We start from the raw sequence: 13,930 nt of genomic DNA on the forward strand, positions 1-13,930 counted from the left end.
AATACATTCTACAATATATTTTCACCTGATGCATAGGACTAGTTTCAACTTATTAACACTCACTATCGCTGATGTCTTTCGAGCATAAGACATCCCTGTTAAGCAGGGTTCCATGGTGTAATGGTTAGCACTCTGGACTTTGACTCCAGCGATCCGAGTTCAAATCTCGGTGGGACCTGTTACAGATGTATCATGTTTATAGAAAACTGGATTCAACGTCAACAGATTTTGCAGTCAGTATGACCGAGCGATCTAAGGCGCTGCGTTCAAGTCGCAGTCTCCATAGGAGGTGTGGGACACTTAGTGTCTCAACATAAACCTTGATAACATCTTTCTACCTGTACAGATTCTCAAACAGGGTGTATTCCTGACCGCCTTGTCAAATAGTTTTCTCTTTCTTCAGGTATTTGTTCTTCACTAGATTTTGTTTTGATGGGGTACCTTCAACCTTGCAAATATCACAATACTGCTTTTAATTATCCTGACTGAATGTAACAAAGTGATAGTTATCACTCACTTTTTCTCTGATTATTTATTTTCCTAATGTGACCTGATTTCAAGAGCGAGCAAAGCGTTGAGAAAAAGCTATCCAATTGGGGACATCACCCTCAATACATTCTACAAGATATTTTCACCTGATGCATAGGACCTGTTTCAACTTATTAAAACTCACTATCGCTGATGTCTTGGCCAGTTTTGGATTCGATGTCGCCAGATTTTGCAGTCCCTATGCCCGAGCGGTCTAAGGCGCTTTGTTAAGGTCGTAGTCTCCATTGGAGGGGTGGGTTCAAACCCCACTTCTGACAGCTTTCCATTAAGTATTATAGGTTCAATACGTGCGGCAGTGGAAGACCAATTTTCACCTTTACGCATTGTTGTTGCCAACTTCGAACAACACGATCTATTCCTGACCTCCTTGTCAAATAGTGTTCTCTTTCTTCTTTATAGGTTGATATATGTTGTGAGCCTAAGATATCCCTGATAGGCAGGGATCCATGGTGTAATGGTTAGCACTCTGGACTTTGACTCCAGCGATCCGTGTTCAAATCTCGGTGGGACCTGTTACAGATGTATCATGTTTATAGAAAACTGGATTCAACGTCAACAGATTTTGCAGTCAGTATGACCGAGCGATCTAAGGCGCTGCGTTCAAGTCGCAGTCTCCATAGGAGGTGTGGGACACTTAGTGTCTCAACATAAACCTTGATAACATCTTTCTACCTGTACAGATTCTCAATACAGTCTAAAAGATATTTTCACCCGATTCATAGGACCTGTTTCAACTTATTAACACTCACTATCACTGATGTCTTGGCCCGCTTTGGATTCAATGTCATCAGACTTTGCAGTCAAAAAGGCTGAGCGGTCTAAGGTGCTCGATCAGGTCGCAGTCTCCATAGGAGGCGAGGGTTCAAATCCCACTTCTGACAGCTTTCCATTAATTATGACAGGTTCGATACGTGTGGCAATGGAGTGCCAATTTTCACCTGCACGTGTTGTCGTTGCCAACCTCGAACAAAGAGGGTGTATTCTTGACCTCCTTGTCAAATAGTGTTCTCATTCTTCAGGTACTTTGTCCTTCACTACATCAGTGGATTTTGTTTTGAAGGGGTACCTTCAACCGTTCAAATATCACAATAATGCTTTTACTTTGCCTTACCGAATGTAGCAAAGTGATCGTAATCAGCCACTTTTTCTCTGATTATTTATTTTCCCAATGTGACCTGATTTCAAAAGGGAGCAAAGCGTTGAGAAAAAGCCATCCAATTGGGGACATCACCCTCAATACATTCTACAATATATTTTCACCTGATGCATACGACCTGTTTCAACTTATAAACACTTACTATCGCTGATGTCTTTCGAGCCTAAGATATCCCTGTTAAGCAGGGTTCCATGGTAAGGTTAGCACTCTGGACTTTGACTCCAGCGATCCGAGTTCAAATCTCGGTGGGACCTGTTACAGATGTATCATGTTTATAGAAAACTGGATTCAACGTCAACAGATTTTGCAGTCAGTATGACCGAGCGATCTAAGGCGCTGCGTTCAAGTCGCAGTCTCCATAGGAGGTGTGGGACACTTAGTGTCTCAACATAAACCTTGATAACATCTTTCTACCTGTACAGATTCTCAATACAGTCTAAAAGATATTTTCACCCGATTCATAGGACCTGTTTCAACTTATTAACACTCACTATCACTGATGTCTTGGCCCGCTTTGGATTCAATGTCATCAGACTTTGCAGTCAAAAAGGCTGAGCGGTCTAAGGTGCTCGATCAGGTCGCAGTCTCCATAGGAGGCGAGGGTTCAAATCCCACTTCTGACAGCTTTCCATTAAGTATGACAGGTTCGATACGTGTGGCAATGGAGTACCAATTTTCACCTGCACGTGTTGTCGTTGCCAACCTCGAACAAACAGGGTGTATTCCTGACCTCCTTGTCAAATAGTGTTCTCATTCTTCAGGTACTTTGTCCTTCATTTCATCAGTGGATTTTGTTTTGAAGGGGTACCTTCAACCGTTCAATTATCACAATACTGCTTTTACTTTGCCTTACCGAATGTAGCAAAGTGATAGTAATCAGCCACTTTTTCTCTGATTATTTATTTTCCCAATGTGACCTGATTTGAAAAGGGAGCAAAGCGTTGAGAAAAAGCCATCCAATTGGGGACATCACCCTCAATACATTCTACAATATATTTTCACCTGATGCATAGGACTAGTTTCAACTTATTAACACTCACTATCGCTGATGTCTTTCGAGCATAAGACATCCCTGTTAAGCAGGGTTCCATGGTGTAATGGTTAGCACTCTGGACTTTGACTCCAGCGATCTGAGTTCAAATCTCGGTGGGACCTGTTACAGATGTATCATGTTTATAGAAAACTGGATTCAACGTCAACAGATTTTGCAGTCAGTATGACCGAGCGGTCTAAGGCGCTGCGTTCAAGTCGCCGTCTCCATAGAAGGTGTGGGACACTTAGTGTCTAAACATAAACCTTGATAACATCTTTATACCTGTACAGATTCTCAATACAGTCTACAAGATATTTTCACCCGATGCATAGGACCTGTTTCAACTTATTAACACTCACTATCACTGATGTCTTGGCCCGCTTTGGATTCAATGTCATCAGACTTTGCAGTCAAAAAGGCTGAGCGGTCTAAGGTGCTCGATCAGGTCGCAGTCTCCATAGGAGGCGAGGGTTCAAATCCCACTTCTGACAGCTTTCCATTAATTATGACAGGTTCGATACGTGTGGCAATGGAGTACCAATTTTCACCTGCACGTGTTGTCGTTGCCAACCTCGAACAAACAGGGTGTATTCCTGACCTCCTTGTCAAGTAGTTTTCTCATTCTTCAGGTACTTTGTCCTTCATTACATCAGTGGATTTTGTTTTGAAGGGGTACCTTCAACCGTTCAAATATCACAATACTGCTTTTACTTTGCCTTACCGAATGTAGCAAAGTGATAGTAATCAGCCACTTTTTCTCTGATTATTTATTTTCCCAATGTGACCTGATTTGAAAAGGGAGCAAAGCGTTGAGAAAAAGCCATCCAATTGGGGACATCACCCTCAATACATTCTACAATATATTTTCACCTGATGCATAGGACTAGTTTCAACTTATTAACACTCACTATCGCTGATGTCTTTCGAGCATAAGACATCCCTGTTAAGCAGGGTTCCATGGTGTAATGGTTAGCACTCTGGACTTTGACTCCAGCGATCCGAGTTCAAATCTCGGTGGGACCTGTTACAGATGTATCATGTTTATAGAAAACTGGATTCAACGTCAACAGATTTTGCAGTCAGTATTACCGAGCGATCTAAGGCGCTGCGTTCAAGTCGCAGTCTCCATAGGAGGTGTGGGACACTTAGTGTCTCAACATAAACCTTGATAACATCTTTCTACCTGTACAGATTCTCAAACAGGGTGTATTCCTGACCGCCTTGTCAAATAGTTTTCTCTTTCTTCAGGTATTTGTTCTTCACTAGATTTTGTTTTGATGGGGTACCTTCAACCTTGCAAGTATCACAATACTGCTTTTAATTATCCTGACTGAATGTAACAAAGTGATAGTTATCACTCACTTTTTCTCTGATTATTTATTTTCCTAATGTGACCTGATTTCAAGAGGGAGCAAAGCGTTGAGAAAAAGCTATCCAATTGGGGACATCACCCTCAATACATTCTACAAGATATTTTCACCTGATGCATAGGACCTGTTTCAACTTATTAAAACTCACTATCGCTGATGTCTTGGCCAGTTTTGGATTCGATGTCGCCAGATTTTGCAGTCCCTATGCCCGAGCGGTCTAAGGCGCTTTGTTAAGGTCGTAGTCTCCATTGGAGGGGTGGGTTCAAACCCCACTTCTGACAGCTTTCCATTAAGTATTATAGGTTCAATACGTGCGGCAGTGGAAGACCAATTTTCACCTTTACGCATTGTTGTTGCCAACTTCGAACAACACGATCTATTCCTGACCTCCTTGTCAAATAGTGTTCTCTTTCTTCTTTATAGGTTGATATATGTTGTGAGCCTAAGATATCCCTGATAGGCAGGGATCCATGGTGTAATGGTTAGCACTCTGGACTTTGACTCCAGCGATCCGTGTTCAAATCTCGGTGGGACCTGTTACAGATGTATCATGTTTATAGAAAACTGGATTCAACGTCAACAGATTTTGCAGTCAGTATGACCGAGCGATCTAAGGCGCTGCGTTCAAGTCGCAGTCTCCATAGGAGGTGTGGGACACTTAGTGTCTCAACATAAACCTTGATAACATCTTTCTACCTGTACAGATTCTCAATACAGTCTAAAAGATATTTTCACCCGATTCATAGGACCTGTTTCAACTTATTAACACTCACTATCACTGATGTCTTGGCCCGCTTTGGATTCAATGTCATCAGACTTTGCAGTCAAAAAGGCTGAGCGGTCTAAGGTGCTCGATCAGGTCGCAGTCTCCATAGGAGGCGAGGGTTCAAATCCCACTTCTGACAGCTTTCCATTAATTATGACAGGTTCGATACGTGTGGCAATGGAGTGCCAATTTTCACCTGCACGTGTTGTCGTTGCCAACCTCGAACAAAGAGGGTGTATTCTTGACCTCCTTGTCAAATAGTGTTCTCATTCTTCAGGTACTTTGTCCTTCACTACATCAGTGGATTTTGTTTTGAAGGGGTACCTTCAACCGTTCAAATATCACAATAATGCTTTTACTTTGCCTTACCGAATGTAGCAAAGTGATCGTAATCAGCCACTTTTTCTCTGATTATTTATTTTCCCAATGTGACCTGATTTCAAAAGGGAGCAAAGCGTTGAGAAAAAGCCATCCAATTGGGGACATCACCCTCAATACATTCTACAATATATTTTCACCTGATGCATACGACCTGTTTCAACTTATAAACACTTACTATCGCTGATGTCTTTCGAGCCTAAGATATCCCTGTTAAGCAGGGTTCCATGGTAAGGTTAGCACTCTGGACTTTGACTCCAGCGATCCGAGTTCAAATCTCGGTGGGACCTGTTACAGATGTATCATGTTTATAGAAAACTGGATTCAACGTCAACAGATTTTGCAGTCAGTATGACCGAGCGATCTAAGGCGCTGCGTTCAAGTCGCAGTCTCCATAGGAGGTGTGGGACACTTAGTGTCTCAACATAAACCTTGCTAACATCTTTATACCTGTACGGATTCTCAATTCAGTCTACAAGATATTTTCACCCGATTCATATGACCTGTTTCAACTCATTAACACTCACTATCACTGATGTCTTGGCCCGCTTTGGATTCAATGTCATCAGACTTTTCAGTCAAAAAGGCTGAGCGGTCTAAGGTGCTCGATCAGGTCGCAGTCTCCATAGGAGGCGAGGGTTCAAATCCCACTTCTGACAGCTTTCCATTAATTATGACAGGTTCGATACGTGTGGCAATGGAGTACCAATTTTCACCTGCACGTGTTGTCGTTGCCAACCTCGAACAAACAGGGTGTATTCCTGACCTCCTTGTCAAGTAGTTTTCTCATTCTTCAGGTACTTTGTCCTTCATTACATCAGTGGATTTTGTTTTGAAGGGGTACCTTCAACCGTTCAAATATCACAATACTGCTTTTACTTTGCCTTACCGAATGTAGCAAAGTGATAGTAATCAGCCACTTTTTCTCTGATTATTTATTTTCCCAATGTGACCTGATTTGAAAAGGGAGCAAAGCGTTGAGAAAAAGCCATCCAATTGGGGACATCACCCTCAATACATTCTACAATATATTTTCACCTGATGCATAGGACTAGTTTCAACTTATTAACACTCACTATCGCTGATGTCTTTCGAGCATAAGACATCCCTGTTAAGCAGGGTTCCATGGTGTAATGGTTAGCACTCTGGACTTTGACTCCAGCGATCTGAGTTCAAATCTCGGTGGGACCTGTTACAGATGTATCATGTTTATAGAAAACTGGATTCAACGTCAACAGATTTTGCAGTCAGTATGACCGAGCGATCTAAGGCGCTGCGTTCAAGTCGCAGTCTCCATAGGAGGTGTGGGACACTTAGTGTCTGAACATAAACCTTGATAACATCTTTCTACCTGTACAGATTCTCAATACAGTCTAAAAGATATTTTCACCCGATTCATAGGACCTGTTTCAACTTATTAACACTCACTATCACTGATGTCTTGGCCCGCTTTGGATTCAATGTCATCAGACTTTGCAGTCAAAAAGTCTGAGCGGTCTAAAGGCCAAATTATACTTGTGTTGCACGGACGCACGCATGCACGCAAGACACGCAACACGCCCCTTTCGAGCCCTCTGGCGGCTTGCGTGCGTCCGCCAATTTTTCTAACTATACGACAAAACGACGCGAGCCTCACGCAGTCCGCAAGGCTTGTGATTGGTCGGCTTACTACATCCCGTCCGGAGTCTAGTTTCCGGTTTCATGCCCCACAATACACGGAAATCACGGAAGATTTAGAAGAACGAATATGGACCAAATATAAGAGCACTTGGCAGAAGAGATCCGAAAGTATGACCACTTGTATAACCCGTCACTGACTGGCCGATTTGTCCGCCAGAAATAGGCTATGAGGAGCCGGAGTGGCGAAAGTAAATAAACATTCGACGAAGAAGAAGACGTCTCTTCTTTGTGTGTTTTGTTTTCGAAAAAAAAAGTTACTCCGCCTAGTGTTCTGGCGGTGAATTGCGTTGCAACACGCGCAACACGTTTAGGAAGCATAAACCAAAACGGATCCGTCGATGCAGCTGCGTGGCCTTCCGCGTTTGCAGTCGCAGGACTATAATTAGGCCTTAAGGTGCTCGATCAGGTCGCAGTCTCCATAGGAGGCGAGGGTTCAAATCCCACTTCTGACAGCTTTCCATTAAGTATGACAGGTTCGATACGTGTGGCAATGGAGTACCAATTTTCACCTGCACGTGTTGTCGTTGCCAACCTCGAACAAACAGGGTGTATTCCTGACCTCCTTGTCAAATAGTGTTCTCATTCTTCAGGTACTTTGTCCTTCATTTCATCAGTGGATTTTGTTTTGAAGGGGTACCTTGAACCGTTCAATTATCACAATACTGCTTTTACTTTGCCTTACCGAATGTAGCAAAGTGATAGTAATCAGCCACTTTTTCTCAGATTATTTATTTTCCCAATGTGACCTGATTTCAAAAGGGAGCAAAGCGTTGAGAAAAAGCCATCCAATTGGGGACATCACCCTCAATACATTCTACAATATATTTTCACCTGATGCATAGGACCTATTTCAACTTATTAACACTCACTATCGCTGATGTCTTGGCCCGTTTTGGATTCAATGTCATTAGACTTTGCAGTCAGAATTGCAGAGCGGTCTGAGGCGCTGTGTTCAGTTCGCAGTCTCCATAGGAGGCGAGGGTTCAAATCCCACTTCTGACAGCTTTCCATTAATTATGACAGGTTCGATACGTGTGGCAATGGAGTACCAATTTTCACCTGCACGTGTTGTCGTTGCCAACCTCGAACAAACAGGGTGTATTCCTGACCTCCTTGTCAAATAGTGTTCTCATTCTTCAGGTACTTTGTCCTTCATTACATCAGTGGATTTTGTTTTGAAGGGGTACCTTCAACCGTTCAAATATCACAATAATGCTTTTACTTTGCCTTACCGAATGTAGCAAAGTGATAGTAATCAGCCACTTTTTCTCTGATTATTTATTTTCCCAATGTGACCTGATTTCAAAAGGGAGCAAAGCGTTGAGAAAAAGCCATCCAATTGGGGACATCACCCTCAATACATTCTACAATATATTTTCACCTGATGCATAGGACCTGTTTCAACTTATAAACACTCACTATCGCTGATGTCTTTCGAGCCTAAGATATCCCTGTTAAGCAGGGTTCCATGGTGTAATGGTTAGCACTCTGGACTTTGACTCCAGCGATCCGAGTTCAAATCTCGGTGGGACCTGTTACAGATGTATCATGTTTATAGAAAACTGGATTCAACGTCAACAGATTTTGCAGTCAGTATTACCGAGCGATCTAAGGCGCTGCGTTCAAGTCGCAGTCTCCATAGGAGGTGTGGGACACTTAGTGTCTCAACATAAACCTTGATAACATCTTTCTACCTGTACAGATTCTCAAACAGGGTGTATTCCTGACCGCCTTGTCAAATAGTTTTCTCTTTCTTCAGGTATTTGTTCTTCACTAGATTTTGTTTTGATGGGGTACCTTCAACCTTGCAAATATCACAATACTGCTTTTAATTATCCTGACTGAATGTAACAAAGTGATAGTTATCACTCACTTTTTCTCTGATTATTTATTTTCCTAATGTGACCTGATTTCAAGAGCGAGCAAAGCGTTGAGAAAAAGCTATCCAATTGGGGACATCACCCTCAATACATTCTACAAGATATTTTCACCTGATGCATAGGACCTGTTTCAACTTATTAAAACTCACTATCGCTGATGTCTTGGCCAGTTTTGGATTCGATGTCGCCAGATTTTGCAGTCCCTATGCCCGAGCGGTCTAAGGCGCTTTGTTAAGGTCGTAGTCTCCATTGGAGGGGTGGGTTCAAACCCCACTTCTGACAGCTTTCCATTAAGTATTATAGGTTCAATACGTGCGGCAGTGGAAGACCAATTTTCACCTTTACGCATTGTTGTTGCCAACTTCGAACAACACGATCTATTCCTGACCTCCTTGTCAAATAGTGTTCTCTTTCTTCTTTATAGGTTGATATATGTTGTGAGCCTAAGATATCCCTGATAGGCAGGGATCCATGGTGTAATGGTTAGCACTCTGGACTTTGACTCCAGCGATCCGTGTTCAAATCTCGGTGGGACCTGTTACAGATGTATCATGTTTATAGAAAACTGGATTCAACGTCAACAGATTTTGCAGTCAGTATGACCGAGCGATCTAAGGCGCTGCGTTCAAGTCGCAGTCTCCATAGGAGGTGTGGGACACTTAGTGTCTCAACATAAACCTTGATAACATCTTTCTACCTGTACAGATTCTCAATACAGTCTAAAAGATATTTTCACCCGATTCATAGGACCTGTTTCAACTTATTAACACTCACTATCACTGATGTCTTGGCCCGCTTTGGATTCAATGTCATCAGACTTTGCAGTCAAAAAGGCTGAGCGGTCTAAGGTGCTCGATCAGGTCGCAGTCTCCATAGGAGGCGAGGGTTCAAATCCCACTTCTGACAGCTTTCCATTAATTATGACAGGTTCGATACGTGTGGCAATGGAGTGCCAATTTTCACCTGCACGTGTTGTCGTTGCCAACCTCGAACAAAGAGGGTGTATTCTTGACCTCCTTGTCAAATAGTGTTCTCATTCTTCAGGTACTTTGTCCTTCACTACATCAGTGGATTTTGTTTTGAAGGGGTACCTTCAACCGTTCAAATATCACAATAATGCTTTTACTTTGCCTTACCGAATGTAGCAAAGTGATCGTAATCAGCCACTTTTTCTCTGATTATTTATTTTCCCAATGTGACCTGATTTCAAAAGGGAGCAAAGCGTTGAGAAAAAGCCATCCAATTGGGGACATCACCCTCAATACATTCTACAATATATTTTCACCTGATGCATACGACCTGTTTCAACTTATAAACACTTACTATCGCTGATGTCTTTCGAGCCTAAGATATCCCTGTTAAGCAGGGTTCCATGGTAAGGTTAGCACTCTGGACTTTGACTCCAGCGATCCGAGTTCAAATCTCGGTGGGACCTGTTACAGATGTATCATGTTTATAGAAAACTGGATTCAACGTCAACAGATTTTGCAGTCAGTATGACCGAGCGATCTAAGGCGCTGCGTTCAAGTCGCAGTCTCCATAGGAGGTGTGGGACACTTAGTGTCTCAACATAAACCTTGATAACATCTTTCTACCTGTACAGATTCTCAATACAGTCTAAAAGATATTTTCACCCGATTCATAGGACCTGTTTCAACTTATTAACACTCACTATCACTGATGTCTTGGCCCGCTTTGGATTCAATGTCATCAGACTTTGCAGTCAAAAAGGCTGAGCGGTCTAAGGTGCTCGATCAGGTCGCAGTCTCCATAGGAGGCGAGGGTTCAAATCCCACTTCTGACAGCTTTCCATTAAGTATGACAGGTTCGATACGTGTGGCAATGGAGTACCAATTTTCACCTGCACGTGTTGTCGTTGCCAACCTCGAACAAACAGGGTGTATTCCTGACCTCCTTGTCAAATAGTGTTCTCATTCTTCAGGTACTTTGTCCTTCATTTCATCAGTGGATTTTGTTTTGAAGGGGTACCTTCAACCGTTCAATTATCACAATACTGCTTTTACTTTGCCTTACCGAATGTAGCAAAGTGATAGTAATCAGCCACTTTTTCTCAGATTATTTATTTTCCCAATGTGACCTGATTTCAAAAGGGAGCAAAGCGTTGAGAAAAAGCCATCCAATTGGGGACATCACCCTCAATACATTCTACAATATATTTTCACCTGATGCATAGGACTAGTTTCAACTTATTAACACTCACTATCGCTGATGTCTTGGCCCGTTTTGGATTCAATGTCATTAGACTTTGCAGTCAGAATTGCAGAGCGGTCTGAGGCGCTGTGTTCAGTTCGCAGTCTCCATAGGAGGCGAGGGTTCAAATCCCACTTCTGACAGCTTTCCATTAATTATGACAGGTTCGATACGTGTGGCAATGGAGTACCAATTTTCACCTGCACGTGTTGTCGTTGCCAACCTCGAACAAACAGGGTGTATTCCTGACCTCCTTGTCAAGTAGTTTTCTCATTCTTCAGGTACTTTGTCCTTCATTACATCAGTGGATTTTGTTTTGAAGGGGTACCTTCAACCGTTCAAATATCACAATACTGCTTTTACTTTGCCTTACCGAATGTAGCAAAGTGATAGTAATCAGCCACTTTTTCTCTGATTATTTATTTTCCCAATGTGACCTGATTTGAAAAGGGAGCAAAGCGTTGAGAAAAAGCCATCCAATTGGGGACATCACCCTCAATACATTCTACAATATATTTTCACCTGATGCATAGGACTAGTTTCAACTTATTAACACTCACTATCGCTGATGTCTTTCGAGCATAAGACATCCCTGTTAAGCAGGGTTCCATGGTGTAATGGTTAGCACTCTGGACTTTGACTCCAGCGATCCGAGTTCAAATCTCGGTGGGACCTGTTACAGATGTATCATGTTTATAGAAAACTGGATTCAACGTCAACAGATTTTGCAGTCAGTATGACCGAGCGATCTAAGGCGCTGCGTTCAAGTCGCAGTCTCCATAGGAGGTGTGGGACACTTAGTGTCTCAACATAAACCTTGCTAACATCTTTATACCTGTACGGATTCTCAATACAGTCTACAAGATATTTTCACCCGATTCATATGACCTGTTTCAACTCATTAACACTCACTATCACTGATGTCTTGGCCCGCTTTGGATTCAATGTCATCAGACTTTTCAGTCAAAAAGGCTGAGCGGTCTAAGGTGCTCGATCAGGTCGCAGTCTCCATAGGAGGCGAGGGTTCAAATCCCACTTCTGACAGCTTTCCATTAATTATGACAGGTTCGATACGTGTGGCAATGGAGTACCAATTTTCACCTGCACGTGTTGTCGTTGCCAACCTCGAACAAACAGGGTGTATTCCTGACCTCCTTGTCAAGTAGTTTTCTCATTCTTCAGGTACTTTGTCCTTCATTACATCAGTGGATTTTGTTTTGAAGGGGTACCTTCAACCGTTCAAATATCACAATACTGCTTTTACTTTGCCTTACCGAATGTAGCAAAGTGATAGTAATCAGCCACTTTTTCTCTGATTATTTATTTTCCCAATGTGACCTGATTTGAAAAGGGAGCAAAGCGTTGAGAAAAAGCCATCCAATTGGGGACATCACCCTCAATACATTCTACAATATATTTTCACCTGATGCATAGGACCTATTTCAACTTATTAACACTCACTATCGCTGATGTCTTTCGAGCATAAGACATCCCTGTTAAGCAGGGTTCCATGGTGTAATGGTTAGCACTCTGGACTTTGACTCCAGCGATCCGAGTTCAAATCTCGGTGGGACCTGTTACAGATGTATCATGTTTATAGAAAACTGGATTCAACGTCAACAGATTTTGCAGTCAGTATGACCGAGCGATCTAAGGCGCTGCGTTCAAGTCGCAGTCTCCATAGGAGGTGTGGGACACTTAGTGTCTCAACAAAGACCTTGCTAACATCTTTATACCTGTACGGATTCTCAATACAGTCTACAAGATATTTTCACCCGATTCATATGACCTGTTTCAACTCATTAACACTCACTATCACTGATGTCTTGGCCCGCTTTGGATTCAATGTCATCAGACTTTTCAGTCAAAAAGGCTGAGCGGTCTAAGGTGCTCGATCAGGTCGCAGTCTCCATAGGAGGCGAGGGTTCAAATCCCACTTCTGACAGCTTTCCATTAATTATGACAGGTTCGATACGTGTGGCAATGGAGTACCAATTTTCACCTGCACGTGTTGTCGTTGCCAACCTCGAACAAACAGGGTGTATTCCTGACCTCCTTGTCAAGTAGTTTTCTCATTCTTCAGGTACTTTGTCCTTCATTACATCAGTGGATTTTGTTTTGAAGGGGTACCTTCAACCGTTCAAATATCACAATACTGCTTTTACTTTGCCTTACCGAATGTAGCAAAGTGATAGTAATCAGCCACTTTTTCTCTGATTATTTATTTTCCCAATGTGACCTGATTTGAAAAGGGAGCAAAGCGTTGAGAAAAAGCCATCCAATTGGGGACATCACCCTCAATACATTCTACAATATATTTTCACCTGATGCATAGGACCTATTTCAACTTATTAACACTCACTATCGCTGATGTCTTTCGAGCATAAGACATCCCTGTTAAGCAGGGTTCCATGGTGTAATGGTTAGCACTCTGGACTTTGACTCCAGCGATCCGAGTTCAAATCTCGGTGGGACCTGTTACAGATGTATCATGTTTATAGAAAACTAGATTCAACGTCAACAGATTTTGCAGTCAGTATGACCGAGCGATCTAAGGCGCTGCGTTCAAGTCGCAGTCTCCATAGGAGGTGTGGGACACTTAGTGTCTCAACAAAGACCTTGCTAACATCTTTATACCTGTACGGATTCTCAATACAGTCTACAAGATATTTTCACCCGATTCATATGACCTGTTTCAACTCATTAACACTCACTATCACTGATGTCTTGGCCCGCTTTGGATTCAATGTCATCAGACTTTTCAGTCAAAAAGGCTGAGCGGTCTAAGGTGCTCGATCAGGTCGCAGTCTCCATAGGAGGCGAGGGTTCAAATCCCACTTCTGACAGCTTTCCATTAATTATGACAGGTTCGATACGTGTGGCAATGGAGTACCAATTTTCACCTGC

General features: G+C 42.5%; 8 non-coding genes across 8 annotated transcripts; all 8 read left to right on the forward strand.

The window, feature by feature from the left end:
- The first annotated feature begins 106 nt into the window (after positions 1–106).
- On the forward strand, positions 107–178 carry trnaq-uug (transfer RNA glutamine (anticodon UUG)). Its single transcript has one exon. It is a non-coding gene; the product is annotated as a tRNA-Gln (tRNA).
- Positions 179–2,788: 2,610 nt separating this feature from the next.
- trnaq-uug (transfer RNA glutamine (anticodon UUG)) lies at positions 2,789–2,860 on the forward strand. Its single transcript has one exon. It is a non-coding gene; the product is annotated as a tRNA-Gln (tRNA).
- Positions 2,861–3,689: 829 nt separating this feature from the next.
- trnaq-uug (transfer RNA glutamine (anticodon UUG)) lies at positions 3,690–3,761 on the forward strand. Its single transcript has one exon. It is a non-coding gene; the product is annotated as a tRNA-Gln (tRNA).
- Positions 3,762–6,371: 2,610 nt separating this feature from the next.
- On the forward strand, positions 6,372–6,443 carry trnaq-uug (transfer RNA glutamine (anticodon UUG)). Its single transcript has one exon. It is a non-coding gene; the product is annotated as a tRNA-Gln (tRNA).
- A 1,951-nt stretch (positions 6,444–8,394) lies between these two features.
- On the forward strand, positions 8,395–8,466 carry trnaq-uug (transfer RNA glutamine (anticodon UUG)). Its single transcript has one exon. It is a non-coding gene; the product is annotated as a tRNA-Gln (tRNA).
- Positions 8,467–11,626: 3,160 nt separating this feature from the next.
- trnaq-uug (transfer RNA glutamine (anticodon UUG)) lies at positions 11,627–11,698 on the forward strand. Its single transcript has one exon. It is a non-coding gene; the product is annotated as a tRNA-Gln (tRNA).
- An 829-nt stretch (positions 11,699–12,527) lies between these two features.
- On the forward strand, positions 12,528–12,599 carry trnaq-uug (transfer RNA glutamine (anticodon UUG)). Its single transcript has one exon. It is a non-coding gene; the product is annotated as a tRNA-Gln (tRNA).
- An 829-nt stretch (positions 12,600–13,428) lies between these two features.
- On the forward strand, positions 13,429–13,500 carry trnaq-uug (transfer RNA glutamine (anticodon UUG)). Its single transcript has one exon. It is a non-coding gene; the product is annotated as a tRNA-Gln (tRNA).
- The last annotated feature ends 430 nt before the right edge of the window (positions 13,501–13,930 follow it).

This window comes from Platichthys flesus, chromosome 4 (genome assembly GCF_949316205.1).
Source record: "Platichthys flesus chromosome 4, fPlaFle2.1, whole genome shotgun sequence".
NCBI classification, from domain to species: Eukaryota; Metazoa; Chordata; class Actinopteri; order Pleuronectiformes; family Pleuronectidae; genus Platichthys; species Platichthys flesus.